The sequence below is a fragment of the Humulus lupulus genome, chromosome X (genome assembly GCF_963169125.1).
Source record: "Humulus lupulus chromosome X, drHumLupu1.1, whole genome shotgun sequence".
Lineage (NCBI taxonomy): Eukaryota > Viridiplantae > Streptophyta > Magnoliopsida > Rosales > Cannabaceae > Humulus > Humulus lupulus.
In genome coordinates, this window is record NC_084802.1 from 140,136,362 (window position 1) to 140,161,579 (window position 25,218).

Consider the following 25,218-nt stretch of genomic DNA (forward strand, 5'->3'; position numbering starts at 1 on the left):
AGTTTTTTATGCCCATTATATAACTCAAAATTATTTATTTTGTCCTAATCACATACTTAGGCAAATTTGGGCATCTTACTTAAAATGCCGCATAAATTGGAAATTTCCATAAAATTTCATTTCCATTTTCATTTTTAAACTTAATAATAGTTTTTGCTCAGTTTTCTTAATTTTCAATAATTGTTTTATCACAGAATATTTTATCTGAGATTTTTACCCATTAAGGGTTTTTGATCCAGTTCGTGACCAAAGGTCTTGGTTTAATAAAAAAACAATCTTATCACATAATTACTAATACTTAATAACATAACATTCATACAAACACATACAATATCCATTACAAATATCACATACTTGGAAATATATGATTTTTCAAGAATTATAATTCCCACAACCAAATTCAAACCGGTGCCCGAAACGCGGGGTGTCACAATACCTATAATTTATACAAGTTTCATCCCCAAAAATTAAAACAATTGCGGGTATAACTCCTTCATCTACTCCTTGGGTTCCCTGACTGCTTCTTCTACTTCGTGGTTACTCCACTGTACATTGACTAAGGGTAGGGTTTTATTACGTAACACCTTATCTTTTCGATCCAAAATTATAATTGGCTTTTCTTCATAGCAAAGTTTTGGATCTACATCTAGTTGCTTGTAATTGAGTACATGAGTTGGGTCTTCCACGTATTTCCTTAACATCGGTACATGGAATACGTCATGCACCCGAGCCAAAGCGGGTGGAAGGGGTAATCGGTAGGCTACTTCTCCAATTCTCACAAGTACTTTGGAAGGTCCTATAAACCTCAAACTTAATTTCCCTTTATTTCCAAACCGCAAGGCTCCTCTCAAAGAGGCTACCTTCAAGAATACTTTATCTCCTACCTCAAACATTAGAGATATTTTGTGTTGATCTGTATATTTGCACTGTTGGTCAACCGAGGTCTATAATCTTTCTCGTATATTCTTGATGTCCTCCGTAACCTGATCAACCTAGTTTGATCCCAAGAATCGTCTTTTACCCACTTTGTGCCAATGGATTGGGGATCTGCACTTTTTCTCGTACAGGGCTTTGTATGGTGCCATCTTAATGGACCCGTGGTAACTCTTATTATAAGTATACACTATCAATGGTAGCTTTGCATTCCATGATCCTGGAAAGTCGAGCACAGAGGCTCTCAGCATATCTTCACATGTCTCGATCGTCCGTTCATTTTGACTGACAATTTTGGGGATGCAAGGCAGTAATGTACTTAAGCTGGGTCCCCAAACCTTCTTGCATCCTTCTCCAAAATACCAAGGTAAATCTTCTGTCTTGGTGTGATACTATAGATGCAGGTACTCCATGTAATCGCATGATCTCTATGATGTACAAATCTGCTAGTTTATCCACAGAGTACGTAATCTTAATTGGTAGGAAGTGTGATGATTTGGTCAGTCTATCGATAATGAACCATACGGTGTCTTCACCCTTAGGGGTCATGGGCAGGCCAGTGACAAAGTCCATCATGACCATCTCTCATTTCCATTTGGGGTCTATAATGGTTGTAGCATCTTTGCTGGTCGTTGATGCTCTGCCTTTGTTGGTTGACACGTTAGGCAATGCTACACATAGTTTGTAACTTTTTTCTTTATTTTTGGCCACCAGAAATACTTTTTTAGATCTAGGTACATCTTCGTGGTCTCAGGGTGCATTGCGGAGGGGGCATCATGCACCTCATAGAAGATTTTCCTTTTCATTTATGTATCATTGGGAACGCAAATCCTGCCCTTAAACCCTAACACTCCATCTTTCGATATGTGGAATATCGGATGCGTATCCTTCCTTACTTAATGTTTGATCATTTTGTACCATGGTTCCAACAAGTGTCATCCTTGTTTGGCCTCCATAATAGTCAGTTACACCAAAAGATTTGTTGTCTTGCCATTTCTCAATTTGAGGTCCAGTGTGGAGACATTAGTTTGTAGTTCTGGCAGAAGTTCTCGCACCGTCATCGTGTGCGCCATCGACTGCCAACTTAGTGGGTTTGCTGCCTTATTGGCTTTCCCCGGATGGTATAGAATATCACATTCGTAATCATTAAACAGTTATAACCATTGGTCCTGCCTCATGTTTAATTCCTTCTATGACACTGATAAGTCTCAAATTTAGCTCTAGAAGCTATTCTCACATTGCTCTGTCCATTCAAACTTAGCGTTCTTATGGGTAAGATCAATCATTGGTGCAACCCACGATGAAATTCCTTCATAATTCGTCTGTAATGTACTGCCAACCCAAGAAATCTCCTTACTTCTTGCTTATTCTTCGGAGGTTTCCATTGGTTTTCCGCCTCATTCTTGGCAGGATCTGAAGATACTATGTCTCCTGACACTACATGACCCAAGAAACTCACTTTTCCAAGCCAAGACTCACACTTAGAGAACTGGACATACAGTTTCTTCTCCTTCAAGCACCGGAGAACCATCCCCAAATGCACCGCATGCTCCTCTTAGTTCTTCACATATATCAAAATTTTGTCGATATGTACGATGACGAATTTATCCAAAATTTCACTAAACACTTGGTTCATGAGGTCCATGAATGTTTCCGGGGCATTAGTGAGTCCAAATGACATTACCACGAACTTGTAGTGCCCATACAACATTTGAAAAGTTATCTTGGGTAAGTTTAACTCATTAACTTTGAGATGCTGGTATCCTGAACAAAGGTTTATCTTGGAGAATATCGATGCTCCTTGAAGTTGATTGAATAGATCATCGATTCTATGTAGCGGATATCAGTTTTTGATCGTTACCTTGTTCAATTCTCGATAGTCTATGCACATTCTCATGGAGCCATCTTTTTTTTTTTTTATGAAAAGAACTGGGCTCCTCATGGAGAATGACTCGGCAGCTCTTGGATTTGGGTCTACAGTTACTTAAGTTCCACTAGCACCATTCGATATGGAGCCTTTGAAATAAGAGTCGTCCCCGAGATCCATTCTATTTTGAACACTACTTCTTGGTCTGATGGAATAACTGGAAGGTCGTTAGGAAATACCTCAGGATACTTACATATGATAGACACATCCATTGCTTGTAATTTATCCTCCTTATTGTAATGTCCCAAATTACCTAATAAGGCTTAGGGCCTTGATTAGGGGGCCAGGATGGTAAACTATGGAAATTATGTGATTATGTTACATATATATATGTATCATTATGTGATTATGTGAGTTATATTATAATATGACTTGATTGCATGTGTTAGGTGTATTAAATATGCATGTGGGCCCATTTCTGAGTAAAAGGGCAATTTTCATAATTTGGCCCATTATGGGTATATTTGGCATATATGTGATATATGTGAGGGACCACATTATTATGTGGATATATTTGGGTTACTCGGCACGAGACAATCCTAGGGAGCAAGCTAGTGGGAAAGTCACAACGGGACCCATATTTGACTCGGAGTGAGTAAAGGGGTATATTGGGTATTTAGCACATTTCTGGGATATTGGGTAATGGGAATGATTATTTGATGATATATTGGGAGACAGTGAGATCAGGAGGGAATTCTGGGAATTTTGACTATTTTACCCTGGGGGACGTTTTTGGGACCCTGAGCATTGGGATTTGCTTGAGGTTACTTAAGCTCGAACTAACCTATCAGAAAATAAAAGAACGTTCAGTACGTTCTCTCTCTCTCCCGTTCATTCATTTGACGCCCGTTAGCATTTTCAAAGGAAACTCAAGTTTAAGGACTCTGATTCAAGCAAGGTTAGAGTCATAGCGATTCTAGGGAAGATTAGAAGCTTATTAACTGGAAGATTTAGCGAGAAACGTCATAATCGGAGGTAATCCAAGCTTTAAGTTTTGAGTTTCTGAGTTTTTAAGTTTTGATTTGGTTTTATGTTTTGATGAGTTTTTGAATGGTTTAGGACTTGGGTTTTGATGGTTTTGGGCATTGAGATGTTTGGGAACTTTGTTTTTGGGATTTGGATATGTTTGGATATGTTTTTGGAAGGTTTTGAAATGGGGAAAACAGAGAAAATGGCTGGGTTCAAGGTTGGGTCGCAGCCTTGTTCTTGGGCGCTGCGACCTGTGTAAACCCAGGACCATGAGAGGTTCTGCCTAAGGGGTGTGCCGAGACTCTAGGGGGCAAGTCGCGGCCCGCATCCTGAAGCCCAGGCAGGGGGATGTCTATTTGGGAGGAACGTCGCGACCCTCAAGGTCATGTTGCGGCCCGCTTGAGCATTTTGGCCAAGTTGGGTTTTTAGTTGTGGGAACTTAAACTTAAGGGCTCGGGATCAATCCTACTACCTGGTTTGGTAGGATTCGACGTCCCGAAGGCTAGGACTTTGTCCAGATTTCTTTATTTACTCATTTTTTATGGGATTCTATATTATGGTTTTGACTAGGTTATCGCTAGGGGTTCAGAATTAGGACCGTGCGTGAGGGTCGTTTGTTGGTAACCTGTGCTTGGACCAAAGGTAAGAAAACTGTATGGAGTATGTGATACATGTTATACATGTGATTATGGCATGGCCTAAATGTTGAATATGGAATTGATCAGAGCTTGAGTCTCTGTAAATGTGCATGATTATGATTATGCTTATTGTTTACCGAGTTTTTCGGAAACTAGAATTATCAAAGATAAGAGAGCAAAAAGAAAGGATTCATAGAGAAACACACAAGGGTTTTTACGTGGTTGGGGCATTAAAGAGCCTTAGTCCACAAGTCTATTTTATTAGAGCTTAGAGAGCTTTAGCAATGGAGTTTTCTGTAAGTTTGAGCAGAGTATGTGCTTACAAAAGAAAACTTGGATCCTCTCCATAGTTCACAACTGGCCCTATTTATAGGCAGTTGGATGCACTGGACTTGGGCCGGACTAATCCGTGCCCAATATGTATGTAATTAGGATTTTATCAATAATGGATGCTTAATAAAAAGGGTTCTATCAAATAAAATACACTAATCAGGGCCCAGTTGCCCAACTCAAGCATAACCGCGCTGTACGACTGACAATAGTACGCAGCTTCAGTCTAGTCCTCATGGGCTTCTAAGGGGATCCTGGGAACAGGATTCATCAGAGTAGTGGCAGTACTGTTCTAAATAACGGCAGACATTCCGTATGTAACCTCTTCTGCAGGATAGTTGAGGAGACAAAACTTCGTGTTTATCGGGGTGATGTCAGTGTCGGGGACAGTCTATCATACCCAACCCGAACGCCTAATCGGAGTTCATTTACCAATGTCCTGGTCCATTTACCAGAACCCTAGTTCGGTTACCAGAGCTTGGGTTCATCTGCTATCATCCCGGTCCATTCGTAGACTTGGAAACTCCCTCCTTCTTCGCACCCCGGACGACACCATATACTGGGTCCGGGAAGACGAACTGTGCCCAAGTCATGGTCCCGGCTTCCTCAGTGCGGGGACATCAAGTGGATAATTTTGGGCTTACTGATATTTGTGCCACCAGGATTCATTCCCTCCCCATCCCTTGGGCTCAATCTAGGCCTCAGATCCCTTCATGATAGCCCATGGACATAGTGTACCGTGCCATGTGCGCGAGGAGGAAATGGGGATAACATTTACCCCCCAAGCCTTTATCTGTGTTCGCACAGTAGATGCTTTCTTCATTTCCCAGATCAATTTTTAGTATCCCAGTTTGTTTGCCAGGAAACAGATCCATTTTCGTGGGGGACCGCTTAATGTAAACTCGCATTAAAAGTGTTTGCGCCAATATCCCTGATAAAATCCCAATGGCCTGGTTTGTTTACTAGGCGGTGGGTTCGTTTACTTCAAGGACGCTTGGGTGACCCCTGACCTTTCAAATTCATCATGCTACATGCATGTGTTTCCCTATAACTGGTGCTTCCATATTACTCACACTTGAAAGATTTTGGGAGAATCTCTTGATTATTGTGTTGGCAGCCAAACGTCAATGTAAACTCTGAGGTGTCCCATCTGTACGAGTGATGCTGATAGGGTAATTGAGCGGATCATTTAATATTTCTGCATCAATTGGGATAGTCGGATGGGAAACTTTCCTTTTTTGGACCGTTGGATCGGGATGGCGTGGATCATGACTTGGTGAATCCGCGATCCGATACTCGAGTGGGATAATTAAAGCCCCTACGTAATCTGGGATCGTTAGACGAGGGAAGTCATCTTGAACCTTCGGATCAACAAATGTGCTTTTGGCTCTATAAATACCCCCAGATTTTCATTTGCAAGTTTATGCATTCTGAACAACCAGAGTTATAAAGAGAGCTTTTTATGTCCAAATTCCCCGACGAACTTCTCCGACAACTACTCTATTTCCGTTGTCGCCTCTTTCCAAAATGCCTTATTTCCGTGCGATCATCTGACAGTGCGATCATAGTTCGACCATTAGACGAGCTCTTGTGTCGTCTTCGCTTGTTCAAAACCGAGATCTTGCTGACCTTATCACCGGAAATGTTACAACCTCCACAACCAGTACTTTACAGTATGTTCCTTGAACCTTTATTTCTGTTTCTTCTTATTTTTCATTCTATAGTATTACATCTATGACTATAGGGTTATTAGAGCCGAGGGCATTGTTTAGGGTGGTTCTGTGCGTAATAGGTCTGTAGAACAAGCGGTCTAAGTTGTCCCAGATCTTTTCATGGCATTATAGATTGACTTGGGAAAACTGAGAAGAAACTTCTTCTTCCTAGTTCTCGATCAAGATTCTGGGGATCTCCAGTGATCCCAGATCTGGTCCAGAGGGGACTCCTCCAAGCAGTTCTTAGGAGAGCCCCCGTACCTTAACCAATCTTCTTGGGTTCTGGTGCTAACTAGTTTGTTGTTTACTTCTTTTATTGTTCCTAGATCACTGACCATGATCCTTGGCATTACTCTCCACCTTGAGGAATATGTCTAGCCGGCCCCCATCGTCCTGGAAGGATGCAAACCTCCCAGTTGCAACACATGGGAGATGGATTGGGAGAAAAATGAATTCTGGAACTACCAGATGTTGGATGCTTTGGAGAACCACCTAGGAGTGGAATCGACTCCCGGGATCTTCTATAATCGTCTGGCCAGGAAGGAGGAGAGGGCCCATACCAGCATGGGCGAGCTCGGGGCCTGGAGCATGGGCCACATTAGTGCGGGAGCCACTTTCTCGCTCCATGACTATTTCGCACGATTCTTAAAATTCGTGGGGATTGCGCCATTCCAGCTCTTGCCCCAGGCCTACATGCTTCTTGTGGGATGGCACATTTTTTGTGTGGTGAAGGAAATTTTGGAGCCTACCCCGGTGGAGGTGCTGTACTTCTACAAGTTGGTGCCGCAGCTCAACACCAAGGATAAGACTCAGGATGACTACTATAGATTGAAGCCTCGCAACAATTATCCTACCCCTTACAACTCCTGGAAGCACCCCCCGAATGTCATAAACTATTGGTTCATGATCTCCGAGTTCCTTTTAGAGTAGAATCCCACATTGGTGCTGGACTTCCAGCACGTGGGTAAGTTGCCTTCCCCCTTAATCCTTTTCGTTCTTCTTTTTGTTGTTTGCTTTCCACTCATGTTCCTGGATAACATGACCATACGCCCACACTCCCCTCTCCAAGTCGATCCTGGACTGGAAAAATTTCTATGCCACTTTGAGCGCGGAGGAGATGGACGTGGGGGACTATGTACACACTGAGAATCTGCGATTGGTCGGGATGTTAGCAACCAACCAAAAGATTGTAGCCCCTAGCCTCCAGGGGTTGCAATGTTAGAGGAACCCTACCCTAAGGGAGGAGCTTGCCCTCATACACATTGAGGATGTAGAGGCCGTGGTCCGAGTGGGAGTGGCGAAGAAGAAAAAGGAGTTGACGCCCTTTTCGACGAGGCCTAGCCGAACACAAGGGCTCTCGGGGCTAGTATATCGGGGCAAGGTAATTCGCCTTTGCTTTTAACTTTTGCTCCTCATTTCGAGGACTTAGTTAGTGATAGGAAAATATAACGAGGCTACTTGTACAGGGCTGTCAGAGAAACGGGGCTTCCACCCCCCATTGTGTTAGACCTGCTGACTCTCATGTACTCGTCTAGGTTCCTTCAATACGGTAATTTCTTGGACCTGGATGACATGGGGGACCACATCCATTCCTTCGCCTTAGGGGTGTTGATTCGAGCCCGAATTCTAGATAAGGGTTCATCCCGGAGGACCTTAGACTAGCTTTTATTTATTTATTTATTTTTTGTGTCTCCATTCGTATATCTTGCTGACTATTTTCTGTTTGTCTATTTCAGACAATTTTGATATGTCCAACCCCTTGGCCAAGATGAAACAGGCGATGGAGGCCCACGCGGACGTGGCCAAAGCATTGGTGAAAAAGGCCACCAAGGTGCCCAAGAGTAAAGTGCTGTAGTTTGTCCTTGAGGACTCGAGGTCGGAGTCGAAGGTCGTTGAGAAGACTCCAGCCGTGATTACCCCTCCAATGACACATTGAAGTCATCCCGTCCCTGCCTGCTCATCCCTCGGTCATTAATTTACAGCAGGAGCCCTAGCGAGTCGGGAGTCAGAGAAAAGAGCCCCGGACTCGGCAATTGACAAGTCTGCGAATCGAGGAAAGAGGGCTAAGACCAAAGATCTTGCCTTGGCCAAGGAGAACTCTTCTAGGGAGAGCTTGATCGTTACGTGGGAGATCCCGGAGGCTCCCATGCTTCTTGTCAATCCAGCCCTTCGTGAGGAAGGGGACAAGGTCCTCCAGGAGGAGATTATGAGGATGGTATCTCGGGCCTGGAAAGATGGCAAGGATAGATGAGATGAGGTCTATTGGGCCTTAGCTGTCCAGTTAAAAGTGGAGTTCGCTGCACGCCCGGCTTCCTTTAGTGCTCCTCAGCCGATCGTGGATTGGCTCATTGCTGAGACTGGGTTTCGTCCCAAATTAGGGTAGGACATGGCCACGTTGGTCGCAGATCTGCTAGCTCAGGTTGGGACGACCATGTATACTCTCCAACTAAAACAATACGCCACCCTGGCCAATCAGGATGCCTTGTTCATCTCCCAGGCCATTCGTTACCAGGCCACCGCTGTAAGTTATATGTCCACACGATCTTTTGCTTTCCATATTTTTTTCCCGTATGTTTTTTAACTTTGATTTGTTTTAGGATGCCTTGCTAGTCTGCAGGAATGCTGACTTGGTGGAGGAGATGGCGATGAAGCTAGAGATGGCCCAACTGGAGTTGGAGGGGGCCGTGAACCAGCGAGAAGCCGCTAGGGAGGCCCTTGTCAAGGAAGCTGCTCGTGCAGAGGCCCTGGCCAAGGAAGCTACTCGGGTGGAGACCCTGGTCAAGGAAATTTCTCGGGCTTAGGTTGACCGCAAGGAGGCTGCCCGGGTTCGATTCCAACTCAAAGAAACTTTGTCTAGGAAGAAAGTCGACCACAAAAAGTTGGTGGATAGCCTGGAGGCAAAGCTTCACGACATCGTCTAAGGCCTTCTTGGAGGTAGCTGAGGCCCAATCTCACCAGAATTAGGAGATGGTCATCGCCCTTGAATCTCAGATCCAGGCCCTGGATGACCTGCTTCAGCTAGAGGTGAAACAACATGAGGAGGTTTGCTAAGAGAAAGAGCAGGTGAATGCTTTCCTAGAGGCCTCCTTCGATGAGGAGGTTCTCCAAGACAAAAATATTAACCTCCTGGTGTACCCTGATCCTGCCGTGAAAAAAGTTGAGTTCGAGACTAAGGAGAAAGTTGACGCGGAGCTTATGGCCACGATGTAGTTAGATGAAGTCGCTTCGGTGGCATCAGAGCAAGGCGAAGCCAAGGACAGGGCCTTGAAATTGTACTTGTGGCTTTTTTTTGTATCACTTTTATGGACGCGGGTGCATCCAGGACAAATTTTTCTTATCTATTTTTTTTTATATAGATATTTACTTTGTCTCTTGCACAAAATTTTCCCTATTTCATTCCTTTGTTTTTTCTCATTACTTTACTAAGTGTTTTACCACCTTGCATGAACATGAGTCGAATGTTTGGTCTTGGTTCCAATGGTCGGGACCATTAGGGAAAAGTTGCAGAGAACATTTGGCCCATCAGGGGATTCGTGTCCGGGTCCCAACGGCCTGGACCGCTTTGGACTTGCCAACATAAATTAGCCTTTTTTTTATCCCGATTTTATAGTTCGGGCTCCAATGGTCTGGGCCATCAGAGATTTCTTTTAGGTATGATTTAACTAGTTGACTCGCTTTAATCCTGATGTCCAAGTTCCAACGCCCTGGAATGTTTATATGACTAATTTTAAACAACTTAAACTTAAGACTCAGGTTCCAATGGTTCCGGACTATTACAGAGGAAACGTGGACAGCTAATTGGTCATTTAGACGAAATTCAGTCAACTAACTCTTGGGTATTTTGTATTCTTGGCCCATGCATGTCCGAGTTAGGATTGGGCCTGAGCCGTGTTTCCTACTGGGTATTATACCTTCGGACCATGTACGTCCAGGTTGGGACTAGGCCTGGGCCTTATGCCCGGCTGGGTTTATGTACCTCCAGACTGTGTACGTCTGGGCAATGACTTGGCCTGGGCCTTATGTGCTATTGGATTTTTTGTACTCCCCAGACCACGTGCATCTGGGTTAGGACTGGGCCTGAACCTTGCATCCTATTTGGTTTCATACCCCCCGAACCATGTGCGTCCGAGCAATGAATAGGCCTGGGCCTTATGTACTATTGGGTTTTTTGTACACCCTGGACCACGTGCATTCATGTTAGGACTAGGCCCGAGCCTTGCATCCTATTGGGTTTCGTACCCCCTGGACCATGTGCGTCTGGGTTAGGACTAGGCCTGAGCCTTGCATCCTCTTTTGTTGGGAGTTGGGTTTTGGACCCTCAGTCTATACGGTCTGGACTAAAATTTTTGTTTTGCATCCTGTTTTGTTTTTATTCCCAGGCTTGTTCGTATAGATGGTCATACGCCCCCCCCCCCCGCCCCCCCAAAGTAAACGAAGACTGTAGTCTTGGGTCACTTGTTCGTAAAAAAGATGAAGACGGACGCGAACTTTATTTCTTTACAATATTTCTCTATGATGTTTTGTACACATCATTTTTATTAAATAAGAAATCGCCCTGGGGTATACATTGGTTACAAGAAAAACTAAAAATAGAACCATGCCCTTCAGGCTACTGTTACTACCGGCGGAGGTGTTCTGCGTTCCAGGCCCTTGGGACCTTTGTTCCATCTAGTCGCCTTAAGCGATATGTTCCTGGACATACTTCATTTTGGATTTCATAAGGCCCTTCCCAGTTTGGTCCTAGATCCCCCACTCCCAGATCTTGGGTTGCAGGGAAGACTATTCTCAGGATTAGATCGCTGGTTTCAAACTTTCGGCTATTAACTTTAGAGTTAAAGTGCCTGGAGATCTTTCCTTGAAACATCTTTAGCTGAACCTGGGATTCTTTTACGGATCTCTTCAATGAGGTCCAAAGATTCCTGGAGTAAGGCATGGTTCTGGGCGGGATCATATGCGTCTCATCTATGAGACAGGACGACCGTTTCCACTGGGATGACCGCTTCACATCCGTACATCATTGAGTAGGGAGTGTGTCTGGTAGAAGTTCTTTCTGTGGTCCGGTATGCCCATAGGATGCGGGGCAGTTCTTCTGGCCATTTCCTGTTGCAGGCTTGACGCTTTTTCTTTAAATTCCCCTTCAAAATCTTGTTCACGGCCTCTGTTTTCCCATTTTCTTGAGGCTTGGTGATTGCGGAGAAGCTTTTAATGATGCCATGTCTTTCACAAAAATCAATGAAGTGGACGCTGTCAAATTGCTTCCCATTGTCGAACACGATTTTGTGAGCAAGGCCATATCGGCACACAATGTTGTTGATGAAGAAGTCCAGGGCCTTTTTGGAGGTGATGGTGCTCGTTGGCTCCACCTCAACCCACTTGGTGTAATAGTCGACGACCACGATGGCATACTTTACGCCACCTTTCCTAGTCGGGAGCGATCCTACCAAGTCGATTCCCCACACTGCAAAAAGGCTAGGGACTGGTCATCAAGGTTATCTCTGTTGGAGGGGCTCACGTGATCTTCGTGCTCCTATGGCACTGTTTGCACTTGCAGACGTAATCAACATAGTCCTTTCATCATTGGCCAAAAATAGCCCTGCATTAGGATTTTCTTGGACAGACTGAGTCCGACTGTATGATCTCCACAAAAACCTTCGTGCACTTCGTGCATGATTGCACTCATTTCTGTCCTGAACACGCACCGAAGTTATGTCATGGACAACCCTATGCGATAGAGTTTGCCATCCATCATTACGTATCTTGGAGCCTGGTACTTAAGCTTCCTGGCAGCCGCCCTGTCCGCAGGTAACCACCCTGTAGTTAGGTAGTGGATGAGAGGACCCATACAGGACGTGGAATAGTCTACGATATTGACCATGGGGGCTTGAATACTTGGCGGGTGGGAGGACCCATCCTCCCTGTTCGTTCCTTGGGGATGTGGCGGATGGAATATTTCTTGAAGGATTGGAGTAGCTCCTGGCCTTGCGTCACATAAGTGGCCATCCTTTCCCCCTTTGTTTGGTATTCCCTTGAGATTTGTCTGACCACCAATTGGGAGTCACTGCAGACTTTTAGACTTACTGCCCCTACCTCCTGGATTAGACGTAGTCTGGCTAGTATGGCCTCGTGTTTGGCCTTGTTATTCAATGCTTCAATCTGGAAGCGTAGGGCGCTTTGCAAATGATGTCCTTGAGGGGATATTAAGATGATGCCGGCCCCGGCCCCATTCTCATTTGAGGCTCCATCCATGAAGACCTTCCATAGAGGCGCGATGGGGTCGACGGGCACTTCATCTTCAGTGATCCCGGTACACTCCACGATGAAGTCAGCTAGGGCTGTCCCTTGATTGAAATCCTGGGGACATATGCAATGTCGAATTGACTGAGTTTTATGGTCCACTTCATAAGTCTTCCCTATGACTCGGGTTTCTGTAACACTTGTCGTAGGGGATGATTCGTCAGTACCTTTATGGCATGGGCCTGAAAGTAACGCCTCAGCTTCTGTGATGTAATCAGTAAGCACAATGTTAATTTCTCAATCAGCGGGTACCTGGACTCCGCGCCCAATAAACTTTTGCTAACGTAATAAACTAGAAGCTAGTTTTTTCCCTTCTCCCGCACTAGGGCAACATTGATGGCGTGTTCGGACACGGCCAAGTAAAGGTATAACGACTCCCCGTCTACTGGCTTTGCCAAAATTGGTGCCCGAGCCAAATGTTCCTTCAGCTTCTGAAAGGCCTCTTCACATTCGGCCGAACATTCAAACCTTTGGCTTCTGCGAAGGATATTAAGAAATGGGATGCACTTGTCCGTAGACTTTGAGACGAAGCGGCTCAGGGCCGCTATTCTTCCCGTTAGGCTCTGCACGTCTTTGTGCTTCCGTGGCAAGGGCATTTCGATCAGTGCTCTGATCTTATCTGGGTTGGCTTCTATCCCTCGCAAGCTCACTATGAAGGCTAGGAACTTCCCGGATGCCACACCAAAGGTGCACTTCTTGGGGTTCAACTTCATCCCATACTTCAGAATGACGGAAAATGCCTCTACCAGATCATCAGCGTGTCCCTCGGAGGACCTAGACTTGACCAACATGTCATCTACGTAGACCTCCATGTTCCTTCCCAGTTGGGTCTGGAACATTTTGTTGTCAGGCCTCTGATAAGTGGCTCCGGCGTTCTTGAGCCCAAAGGGCATGGCAATGTAGCAGTTCACACCCTTTTCTGTTTGGAAGCTGGTGTGCTCCAAGTCCGCTATGTGCATTGAGATTTGGTCATAGCCGAAGTAGGCGTCCATAAAACTCAACATCTCATACCTGGATGTTGCATCTACCATCTGATCGATCCAGGGTAAGGGGAAACAATCTTTGGGGCAGGCCTTGTTAAGGTCAGGGAAGTCGATGCAAGTTCTCCACGTCCTGTTTGGCTTTGGCACCAACACCAGATTGGCAATCCAAATAGTATACAAGGCCTCCTGGATGAAGTTGATCAAAGATAACTTTTCAACTTCTAATTTGAGGGCTTTGGCCCTCTCTACCCCTAGAGGTCTCTGCTTCTGCCAGACCGGAGTTGCACTCTCGTCAATGTTCAAGGCGTGACATATGACATTGCAGTCAATCCCGATCATATCTGAATGAGACCAGGCCGGGACGTCCTGGTTTTCTTTCACTCGGGCGACGATGGCGGCCCTGACCTCCGGGTTCAGGTTCTTTCTGACCTGGATCACTTTGGTCAGGTTGCTGTCACTAATGCACACCTCCTCAATCTCCTCCATGGGTTCTAGTGCCCGGTCCGCTCCTATTCGATGATCCAATTCATCTTCTTCCCAGACCATCCTCCGTACCACGGGAGGGGGAAGGATTGGATCAGTGTTTTCCTCTTTGAGAGGCTCTTTGCGGACCATGTAAATTGGTCGGGCAGAGATGTGATAACACTTTTGGGCGCTCTTCTGATCTCCCCGGACAGTTCCCACACCTCCATTGCCACAGAGAAATTTCATACAAAGGTGGCAGATGGAGGTGATGGCGCCGAAATCGACCAGTGCAGGACGATAAAAAATGACATTGTAAGCGGTGTGGTAGTCCACCACTATGAAGGTACAAAAATTGAACGAGCCTTGAATCTCGTTCCCCAATGTTACAGGCAGCTGGATCTTCCCCATTGGGAGTATCGAATCCCCATTGAAGCCGTAGATCTGTGTTAGGCATGAGACCAGATCTGCCTTAGTCAAGCCAATTGCAATGAAGGCCAGCTTAAACAACACATTGACAGAACTTCCATCATCCACCAATACTCTGGACACCATTTTGTTGGCAATTTGGGCATCAATGACCAGAGGGTCATGATGAGGGAAGTGGATGTTCTGGGCATCTTCTTCCGTGAAAGTGATGGGTAAATTCATCAACTTTGGGCTTTGATCCGAGGTCTGGACCAGGGCACACACCTCATGGTCACGGTTGAGTTCACTGAGGTACTATTTCTGATCATTCTGGGATGGTCCCCCTAGATGTGGCCTTCCTGATATGGTGTCCAAGTGACCATCTATCCAAGGGGGCACAGTTCTAGAAGGAAATGGCATTCGGATCCGGGTGCTAGCACAATTGGGGTCCCCTGAGGGGCCTATACTCCCTGACCTATAGCGTACCCTCCCTGGGGAGGTTAGTACAATCAAGGCGCACCCAGGGTCGCAGGTTGTCTGGGAGATGTTGGCAGTTGTGAAACTCCCACTGGCATCCTGACCCATTGGTGGAGATGCCCTAGCTTGATCAGATTTTCGATTTCGTCCTTCAGCTGATGACACTCCTCGGTCGTATGACCCACATCTTCGTGGTAGGCACACCTTTTGCTAGTCTCCCTTGAGTTCTTTCCCCCTTTGAACATGAGGGTGGGTTTCCGGTAATGGATCATACTTCCCTTGGCTAGATATATGTTCTCCCTGGTGTCCACTAGGTTGGTGTATTATGTGTATTGGGGCTCATAGCCCCTTTTACCCTTCTTGGAGGGCTCAGATCAGTTTTGTCCTTTCCTCGATCTCTTTCCTTGGAAGGGGTTCACGCTTGCTTCCGCCCCCCATTAGAGACCGCTGGGCTCCACCGGGAGCAACATCGTATCTGACTGGCGCCATACCGTATCCGGAGAATGGGGCGGATTGAGCTGGCACATATCCCGAGGAAGCTGGACCATAGACCGTTGGGGTGGAGAATGTCGTTCCGTCAGTGCTAGTTGATCCTGGCGCCATTAGGGGTGTCAGATAATGGTTTGCAGGGTATTGCATCCCATAACCGGGAAACATTTGGGCGCTTGGCTGGGGGGCCGACTGCCATCTGAATGCTTGGATTTGGGCCTCCTCCCAGTTGATAAAGCCTTGTGCCCTCCTTATGAATTCTTTGAGGATGGCTACCTTGTTGCGTTGCGTCATCCCAAAGAGGGGACCTGACTCAGATCCCAGACTGGAGAGCCACCAGGCACTGTCCCTCATCCACCTTGATTTTTGAGGCTTCCTCCGTGAAGCGCTGAATATAGGCCCTCAGGGTCTCTGTGGGGAGTCTTGATATTAGCAAGGGCACTGATTTGCATATCCATTCTCATGGAGGCCACGAACTTTTTGCAGAACGATGATTGTAATTCGGAACATGATTGGATTGATCCTGGCTTGAGTCTCTTCCACCACTCCTCTGCGGGTTCGTCCAGAGTGATTGAGAAGCATAGGCATTTGTCGTTGTCATAGACGTGGGCTACGGTCATCAACCGATTGTAGCGGGATAAGTGGTCCTTGGGGTCTGTGTTCCCGGTGTAGGCAGGCAGGTTCGACATTTTGAACCCATTTGGTAGCACCACGTCCAAAATGTTTTTGGTGCATGGTTCTTTTTCCTCCTCCTCAGAATCAAAACCTCCTTCCTCTTGTTTCCAGACCAGACAGTCCATGACTTTCTTTAATGCGGCCAACTGTTCCATGAACTATCTAGCCATTCCATCATCCAGGGGGATCCTCTCGTTTCTCCTGTCGTTGAGGTTATTCCTTAGATCTCCCCCTCGGGGGGTAAATCTTTTCCTTGCGGGCCCGTTTTTTCTGGGCTTTCAAACCATCACGCAAGTCTATCCGGGACGTGTTGTCCCCCAAACTGATGGCCTTCGACTCTTCCATGCACTGGCGCCCTCTGCGATCTTTTTCACAGAGGCACTTGGATGGAGATGTTGCTCCCGTCAGGTCTGTCCAGGAAAATTTCGGTGCCTGGTACCCTGCGGGCGCTTCCCTTGCAGATCGATTGGATGATCTCATCCTGGGACTGGATGCATCCGCTCTTTCCTAGGGAGCTGCCCTGCGTTGGCCCCAGTTTTCAAGACAAGATGAGTTTTTCTCTAGGGGTTTGCTTTTCCCACAGGGTCAGCCATCTTCCCTTTCCATTTTTCTTGAGCCGGGTTTGATGGGCTGTCTCCGGGTTGTGGTCCTGGAGTAGGGATCAGCCCTGTATTTTCAGGTGTGCCGGTCCTAATTGGTTGGGCCGGTGGATGTGTTCCTGGAGGTAGAACGATTGGAGGATTGGCTTCCAATCCTTGGGCAGCAATGAAGGCCTGAAGGGCTAGGAGGGATTCTTGCATCTGGCGGGTGGCTTCCTTCTGTTAAGCTATCTTGGCCTCTTGATCCAGGACTTGTTGTTTCAGTCTTACCACCTCTGGGTCCTCCTGTTTGGGATTCATCTCTTCTTCAAGGATTGCTGGATCTTCATCATCATGATCCTCGTATCCCTCTTCGTTCTCTTTGTCTTCCTCATAATAACCCTCCTTGCAGTCTGCTCCGTCCTCAAAATTCTGAGGATTGTTAGGTTGAGGCATTTGATAGAGTGTGTCCTCTGGTTGGTCCTGAGGGAGTGGTTGATTGGGAAATGGCTCCCCATTGCCTTGCTGTTGTTGGTGAGCAAGATCAAACAAAGTGTGTCTAGTGTTCACCATTATTCTAGATATCCAAGATTTCTGTCAAGCTTTCTTTGGGTTCTCAATGAAAGCAACAAAATGTTTACCGAGTTTTTCAGAAACTAGAATTATCAAAGATAAGAGAGCAAAAAGAAATGATTTAAAGAGAAACACACAAGGTTTTTTACGTGGTTGGGGTGTTAAAGAGCCTTAGTCCATGAGTCTATTTTATTAGAGCTTAGAGAGCTTTAGCATTGGAGTTTTTTGTAAGTTTGAGCAAATTATGTGCTTACAAAAGAAAACTCAGATCCTTTCCACAGTGCACAACTGAACCTATTTATAGACAGTTGGATGCACTGGACTTGGGCCGGACTAATCCATGCCCAATATGGATGTAATTAGGATTTACTCACTAATGGAGGCTTAATACAAAGGGTTCTATCAAATAAAATACACTAATCAGGGCCCAGTGGGCCAACTCGAGCATAATCGCGCTGTGCGACTGATAACAATACGCAGCTTCAGTCTGGTCCGCATGGGCATCTAAGGAGATCCTGGGGATAGGATCCGTCAGAGTAGTGGTAATACTGTTCTGAATAACGGTAGACATTCTGTATGTAACCTTTTCTGCTGGTTAGTTGAGGAGACAAAACTCTGTGTTTCTCGGGGTGAAGTCAGTGTCGGGGAAAGTCTATCATACCCAACCCGAACGCCTAATCCGGGTTCATTTACCAACTTCCCAGTCCATTTACCAGAACCCTAGTTCGATTACTAGAGCTTGGGTTCATCTGCTATCATCCCGGTCCATTCTTAGACGTGGAAACACCCTCCTGATTCGCACCTCGGATGACACCTTATACTGGGTCCGGGAAGACGAACTGTGCCCAAGTCATGGTCCCGACTTCCTCAGCGTAGGGATGTCAAGTGGATAATGTTTGGCTTGCTGATATTTGTGCCACCAGGATTCATTCCCTGCCCATCCCTTGGGCTCAGTCTAGGCCTCAAATCCATTCATGATAGCCCATGGACCTAGTGTACCGTGCCACGTGTGCAGGGAGGAAACGAGGATAACACTTGTGATTATTGATTAAGCATGTTGAATTCTTTGTATTTGGATATTTGACTAATAAGTCAAGGTCGACAAATTTAGTTAATAATTTAATCAGTTTTCTCTTTTCTCCAACCTTCATAAAGTATAGGCATTTCCACTATCATTAGAGTTTATAGTGCTGAGCGCTGGTCGAAATGCATTGGCTTGTTAGTCAAGGTTGACAATAGCACCAAGCGTTGGTCGAAAAGCATTGACTCATCAGTCAAGGGCGATAATAGCACTGAGCGCTGGTCGATTTGGTTAGGCTAACCAGAAGTGTCAGGTATGGTTATACAAATGATATGGCTAAGAGAATTAAGGTGACTTAATAGTCACATATGCTAGCATTGGCTTATTAGTCAAGAATGACGCACATTGAATGCTGGTCGGCGGCAGGTACGCTTATACAGAGGATATGGCTTAGAGACCCGAGGTGACTTAATAGTCATATATCCTAGCATTGATTTATTAGTCAAGGAAGAAATTGTCATGGTGAGTGTTGGTCGTAAGGCACTAACTTATTAGTCAAGGACAACATTAGCACGACGAGTGCTGGTTGTAAAACATTGACTTACAAGTCTACGACAAAATTAACACACTGAATGCTAGTCATAAGGCATTGACTTATTAAGTCAAGCAGAGCGATAGCGCACTAAGTGCTGGTCCATATTATCTAGCCTAACCAGGAGCACATCATATGCTTGACCGATCTATTGGTCAGAGAAAACTTAGGGCAGAGTATGCTAGATAAGCTCCAAAGCTGGTTATCCAAAAGATAGAGCACCAGGTTAATTCCATGGTCATCTGATTAGGGCTGCAAGCTCCAGAATGATTCGATAATAATTTATTTATACCTGTATGCATGCACGAGTAGGGTTATTACTGCTAGACATGCTTATTATGATTTGGTATCATGTTATTAACTGCTTATGAGCATATTTATGTTTTCTTGTTGAGCCTCGGCTCACAGGTGCTATGTGGTGTAGGTAAAGGGAAAAGAAAGATGGACCATCCTTGAGTTGGAGAAATTAGGTGACGATGTGTATATTTGTGGCAACTCGACCACCACGACTGAGGGTTTAAAGAAGAACTAGGGGAAAACCCTATTTTCCCACTTAGGTGGGTAGGTTGTAACTCTTTTATTGTAATTAACCTTTCAAATGTATTTTGGGATCCCACGTATACAGTAAACGTTTTAGTGAAGCGTTTGTATCTTTGACCAAAACTTTTAATCCTAAATCTTTAATTACGTTTAGCTACACGATTATGGCCAAACGACTCGTTTAGCGAGTTTAGCACTATTTAAAATACACAGTCTAATGGTCCCTGGGTAGTGGGGTGTTACACTTATCGTTATTCATAATGTGAGCTAGATATTTGATACATCTAGCGTCCAACGTCTTTCTTGCCTTCATCGTTGAGACCATGACAAACTTTTTTTCCATTGAACGTCCCTTAAAAAGTGAATTGTTCCTCTCCTACCAGATGGAAGACTACTTTCTCTTCTTGAAAGTGACCACTATGCAATACATAGATAGCCAAACCATACAAAAAACATGTCGTACATGCATTAGTTCGATACTAACAGGCCAACTGTTTGTTCGCGATCAGCTACCCTATTTGGTACAACTCTAACCCAAAACTGAACTGTCATATCCTCACTTGAAAGGAACGATACACTACAAATATTTTGTAGATTCAGGTGCTCCATATAGTTCTTAATGTAGGCAGTATCTACAAAAAAATGTAATGCCCAAGTATCCATTAATGCACATGCTGAGATTCGAGCGATAGGAATTCTACCTAACACAACCTCAGATGGTCTGACTTTCTTGTCGCCATACGTGAGTGCATAAACAAGCAGTGATGCTCCTATCCACCTTTGCCTAAAGTTTTTGTCCTTCCTGGTCGAGTTTGGGTGTTTCTTGGAGAAGTGTCCCGACTTGTCAGAACTATAACACCTATTTGCATTACATTTGCCTTGATTGCATCAGTTGCACTTCTTGCAAGTTGGAGAGAACTCAAACTCAAGCCTGGATACTTGTTGGCATTAGCTTATCCCTTGTTAGAAAAGCCTCATTCCCTCTTGTTATTGCCACAATTGGTTAACTTTAAGCAACCTTGATTACTTTGTCTCCCTGAGTCTTGAGTTATCCATGTAGCAAAACTTCCATTCTTCTAGTTTCAACCAGATTGGAATTGCCCAAGGCTATTGGTGTCGTTCATCAACTCTTCAATATTTTATGATTCTTTCTTCTCTAATTCAGCTCATGACTCCTAGTCAATAGCATGATCCACAATATATGCATCAGATTCTGGAGCAAATCTTCCAAGAGTCCATGAATTACACTATATTCCCTTATATTCGGTTCATAAACCTTCACGTCTTAGATGCCCAAGTGCTTATTAGGTCATATGAAAATCTGAACAACTAGTCAAATCTCTAAACATTTTTGGCATGCTCAATGATCTTTGCTTTAAGTTTGTAACTGCATCCACATCACTCTAGCAAGTTGTCATATCATATGCATCTCCTTTCCTTGTTCACTTCGAGCGCCTCATACTTTCACTACTCATCGTAATTCATTTAGTCATTCTACTAGTCCGGATGCTTGCCTTGCTGCATGGATTTGATTTCCATCAATTTGTCCTACTTGAGGTACTACCCCCAAGAGCTTATCCCCACGTGCTCGAGTCCCTAGAGACATAACATTAGCTACTACGGTATACTCCTATACTTAAATAGGGAGTAAAGCGTGGGATACACACATAGTAATATCAACTATAATGGGTAGCTTCAAACAAAGCATAAATTTAACAAAAGCATCAAATCACAAAATCTAAGAAAGCCAATAATTAGATTATGTTGTTTTTGACCTAGGTGTCACATCGCCACTAGGTTTCCTACTTGAATCTACCTTAACCATGATCAAAAGTGAGCGGTCGGGTAAACCTAAACATAGCCTTTTGTACATAAGGGTTTAACACTAGGAAATTACTATCCTAACTTTGACGAGTATGTCCCTGTCGCTATTGGTGTCGTCGTCAGAGTTCTCAAATATCTCATACTTAATGCCATCGTCATCTGTCTTTTTCCCTGGATCTTCCTCAAGATCATCTTCTGTATCATCTTCAAGATTTTCTTCCTTGGAGACTTCATCGACTTCCATATCTTCAATGTTTTTTTGCACTTCCCTAATTGGGTTCTCTACAATCGCTTAGTTCCCTGTCCTGACCTGATTCTCCCTTTCGTTTGTTGTGGCCTCTACATGAGCATTCCATGCTCCAAAGAATCTTTGATATCTCAGGTACCCGCTTGACCTCTACACAGGTGGATAACCGAAAGGAAGGCCACTCCATGTTAGTTGGAAAAATGTGACACCATCAAAGAGCTCTGCCCCTTAGACATAGGTCGGCTAACCTAACCATAAAACTCGAGGGTGTACAAAATCCCGCAAAGATAGGGGCCATGTAGTATAAGTGCAGTCGCCCATCTCTCTGGCATATAAACGAGGACCCATTCGATCGAATGATACGTAAATATCGAACCTCTGCTCCAAGGTGTACTCTATGGGTGGATTCACTAATATAAGGTTTTTTTTTTTAACTTATGTAGGTCAGCCATTTAACCTAAAATTTATAGAATTTAAGTAGGTAAAACAAAATATAGAAGTACAAACAATACAAGAAAAACATTACTAATAGCGAGTGCTGTAGGTCTATCACTTTGAATGTACATGTGGGTTGTCTATAGAACAAGCTCAACTAGAGCTCTGATACCAATTGTGATGACTCAGTAAAAATGACTAACATAATTACTGAAAACATACATCATTTGCAAAAAACATCATACTATCGTTTAGTTAAAACCAATATAAAATACTTTTAAATACTTAGTTTAGAAGCATGCACATGTTTAAAATTAGATTATAGTATTTGAAACTTTAAAATATCTTTAACATAAATGACATAAAACTTTTACACAAAATAAAGCTTGACAAAAGTCTAGCGACTTCCACAGTTGGGCCACATGTACATTCCGCGAGACAGACTCCAGCACTCACTGATTTGTCTTTCCTTTTTGCATACCTAAAACATGAAACAACTAGGTGAGCAAAATGCTTAGTAAGAACAACTTAACATACATAACATAAATATGACAAACAGGAATCCCAAACAGCGATCATACAGATATTCAACCATAAATAAGGTTTTGGAAAGACTGAACCCTAGCATACGATTCAAGAATGTGTGAACATCCTCGCAAACTTATGGTCATGCCCAATAACAAGATTCTGTAACTATGTAAACCTGTAGGCAGAAAATCCGAAAGCAAGTGTTTATAAACACATGTTCTTAACTCAAAACCCACTTATCAGGCTTAACATGCATATCATACATATCATACTTATCATCTTATCATATTTAAAATGCATATCATACATATCGTACTTATCATCTTATCATACTTAACATGCATATCATACATATCATATTTATCTTCATATCATACTTAACTTACTTAACTAACTCAGCTTACTTAACTTACACAACACAAACACGGGTGTATACTTAAAATACACTGGTAACTAAGACTCTTAGAAGAATTAAATACACTCTCATTATCTTAAATGCTTGATTCTGAAAATCATATTACATATGTGTCACAGAGTATAATCGGACTCTTATGTCACGGGTGTTAAACCGGATGTCTTATATATAACGGTGGCCAAACGAGCTTACTTGCAATGTCACGCGAGGCAACCGATGCTTGCTTACTTACTTATCTGGAGCTACTCAGTTCTTACTTACTTAATACCGATAGCTAGCCGAGTGTCATAATCATAACTACTTACCTTACTTATGAGTATGTGAACCTCCTTAGGAGAATAGTCTTAAGTAAACTTCTAGAACTTGATTTCAACTATATACAACAATCTCAAGTAAGTCGGTCTGTTTGAACTGCAACCCCGAGTTCTGTACCTTATGAACGGATCCTACAAAATGCTCAACCTAACAACTCTTGTAGGAACGATCACTGAACTAACTCCCAGGAACCAACCTGGTCAAACAGGGTGAGATGGGACAGATTTGAGGACACGAGACATCCCTGCAAATCTATTCCAGCATCGGCTAGAACCGCCTACACAGAGAAATGAATCGGCACTGCCTCCATCCTAGGAAATTGGAGTAGACCAAGGGCGAGCTAATCTAGTGCGTCGCGATGGAACAAGGATAACTTCACCAATAAGGCATCATCCATTTTTGATTCGGCATCCAACACCATCTCGCCCATAGAGGAATGTTATAGATTGAGGGGATAACATAAGGAATCCTCTCCCCTAACAAGACATTTATATCCCATGGTCTCGCTCTAATAATCCAGGCCCTTGATCCTAGCCATGAGCTCCAAGCTTCGCGAATGGAAGCTACTTGACAAAGAGCGAGCGTGGGGGCATGCTTGAGAACAACCTGAGAAATCATTTAAGCTCTGTTCAAAGCCTTCGTTCCAACCCACATTCTGACCTGCATGATCACCTTAATTCACAAAGCTCTCCACGATGATTTGAATTACACTCAGATCAGGGGTGATCCGTCTATTGTATGTGACAATGGGAACATCTCTCCTAACAAAGCTCAAGCTTGGAGGATAATAACTCATCTAATGCGTACAATAGAATGGGAGATGATAATAAGCTCACAAATAACCTTGACCCCAAGGATCCAACCCTTGAGCAGTTGGCCCTAATGGAAGAACAGATGAAGAAACTCTTATCTGGAAAAAGAATCGATGATTGTGATTCCGATTAAGAGCTCAAGCCTTTTTCTCCTAACATTGTGGCAGCTTTGTATCCTATTGGCCTTAGGATGCCGACCATGCCCACATATGATGGAAACACCGACCCATCCAATCACTCCGGGACCTTCAATACATTAATAATGGCCCACAATGTTGGGTTCGATTTAAGATGTATCTTCTTCCCCGCAACATTGACTAGACAGGCCAAGTTGTGGTTCAATAAATACAAGAAACATTCAATCACCTCGTGGAAGAAACCGTCTTCCGAGTTTAAGAGGCAGTTTCGAGCTGCGAAAGAAACTCATGTAGAAGCCAATTCGTTGGCCAACATCAAATAATAACCTGGTGATTCACTGAAGGCATATCTAAACCAATTTACCAATGCAGTAGCACGAGCTAGGAATGTTGATGACGACTCTAAGTTCATGGCAATGAGGATAGGGATAATAGTAGGAGGCGATTTATTGAAAGAGCTCCAGCAGAAAGGAGTTAAAAGTATAGATGAATTCCTGGTTCAAGCTCAGGAATGGATAAATCTAGAGGAGGCACAATCTGCTATCGCAGGATCCAGCCAGACCCTTATTTAGCAGCGTGGAGTGGTAACGGATGCTGCAGCCACAGCTCATCCCGCTACCCAGAATAACCGGGTAAGGAGTAATAAGCGGAAGGGGGCTGGTGAGGGCGACAAGAATGGCACTAAAAGAATAAGCTTAGTGAAAGTACAAATCCATCTAAATCGTCTATACAGACCTGAAAGATACACGAGAGCGTATCTTCCTGGTGAACTCTTATCACCTTCAATGGAAGAAATTAGAACCCCTGAGGCACCAGAGGGCGAATAAAGACCACGCCAAATTCTACCGATAACAAAATGACATCGGCCACAACACTGATTACTGCCCTCAGTTAAAAGATGAGA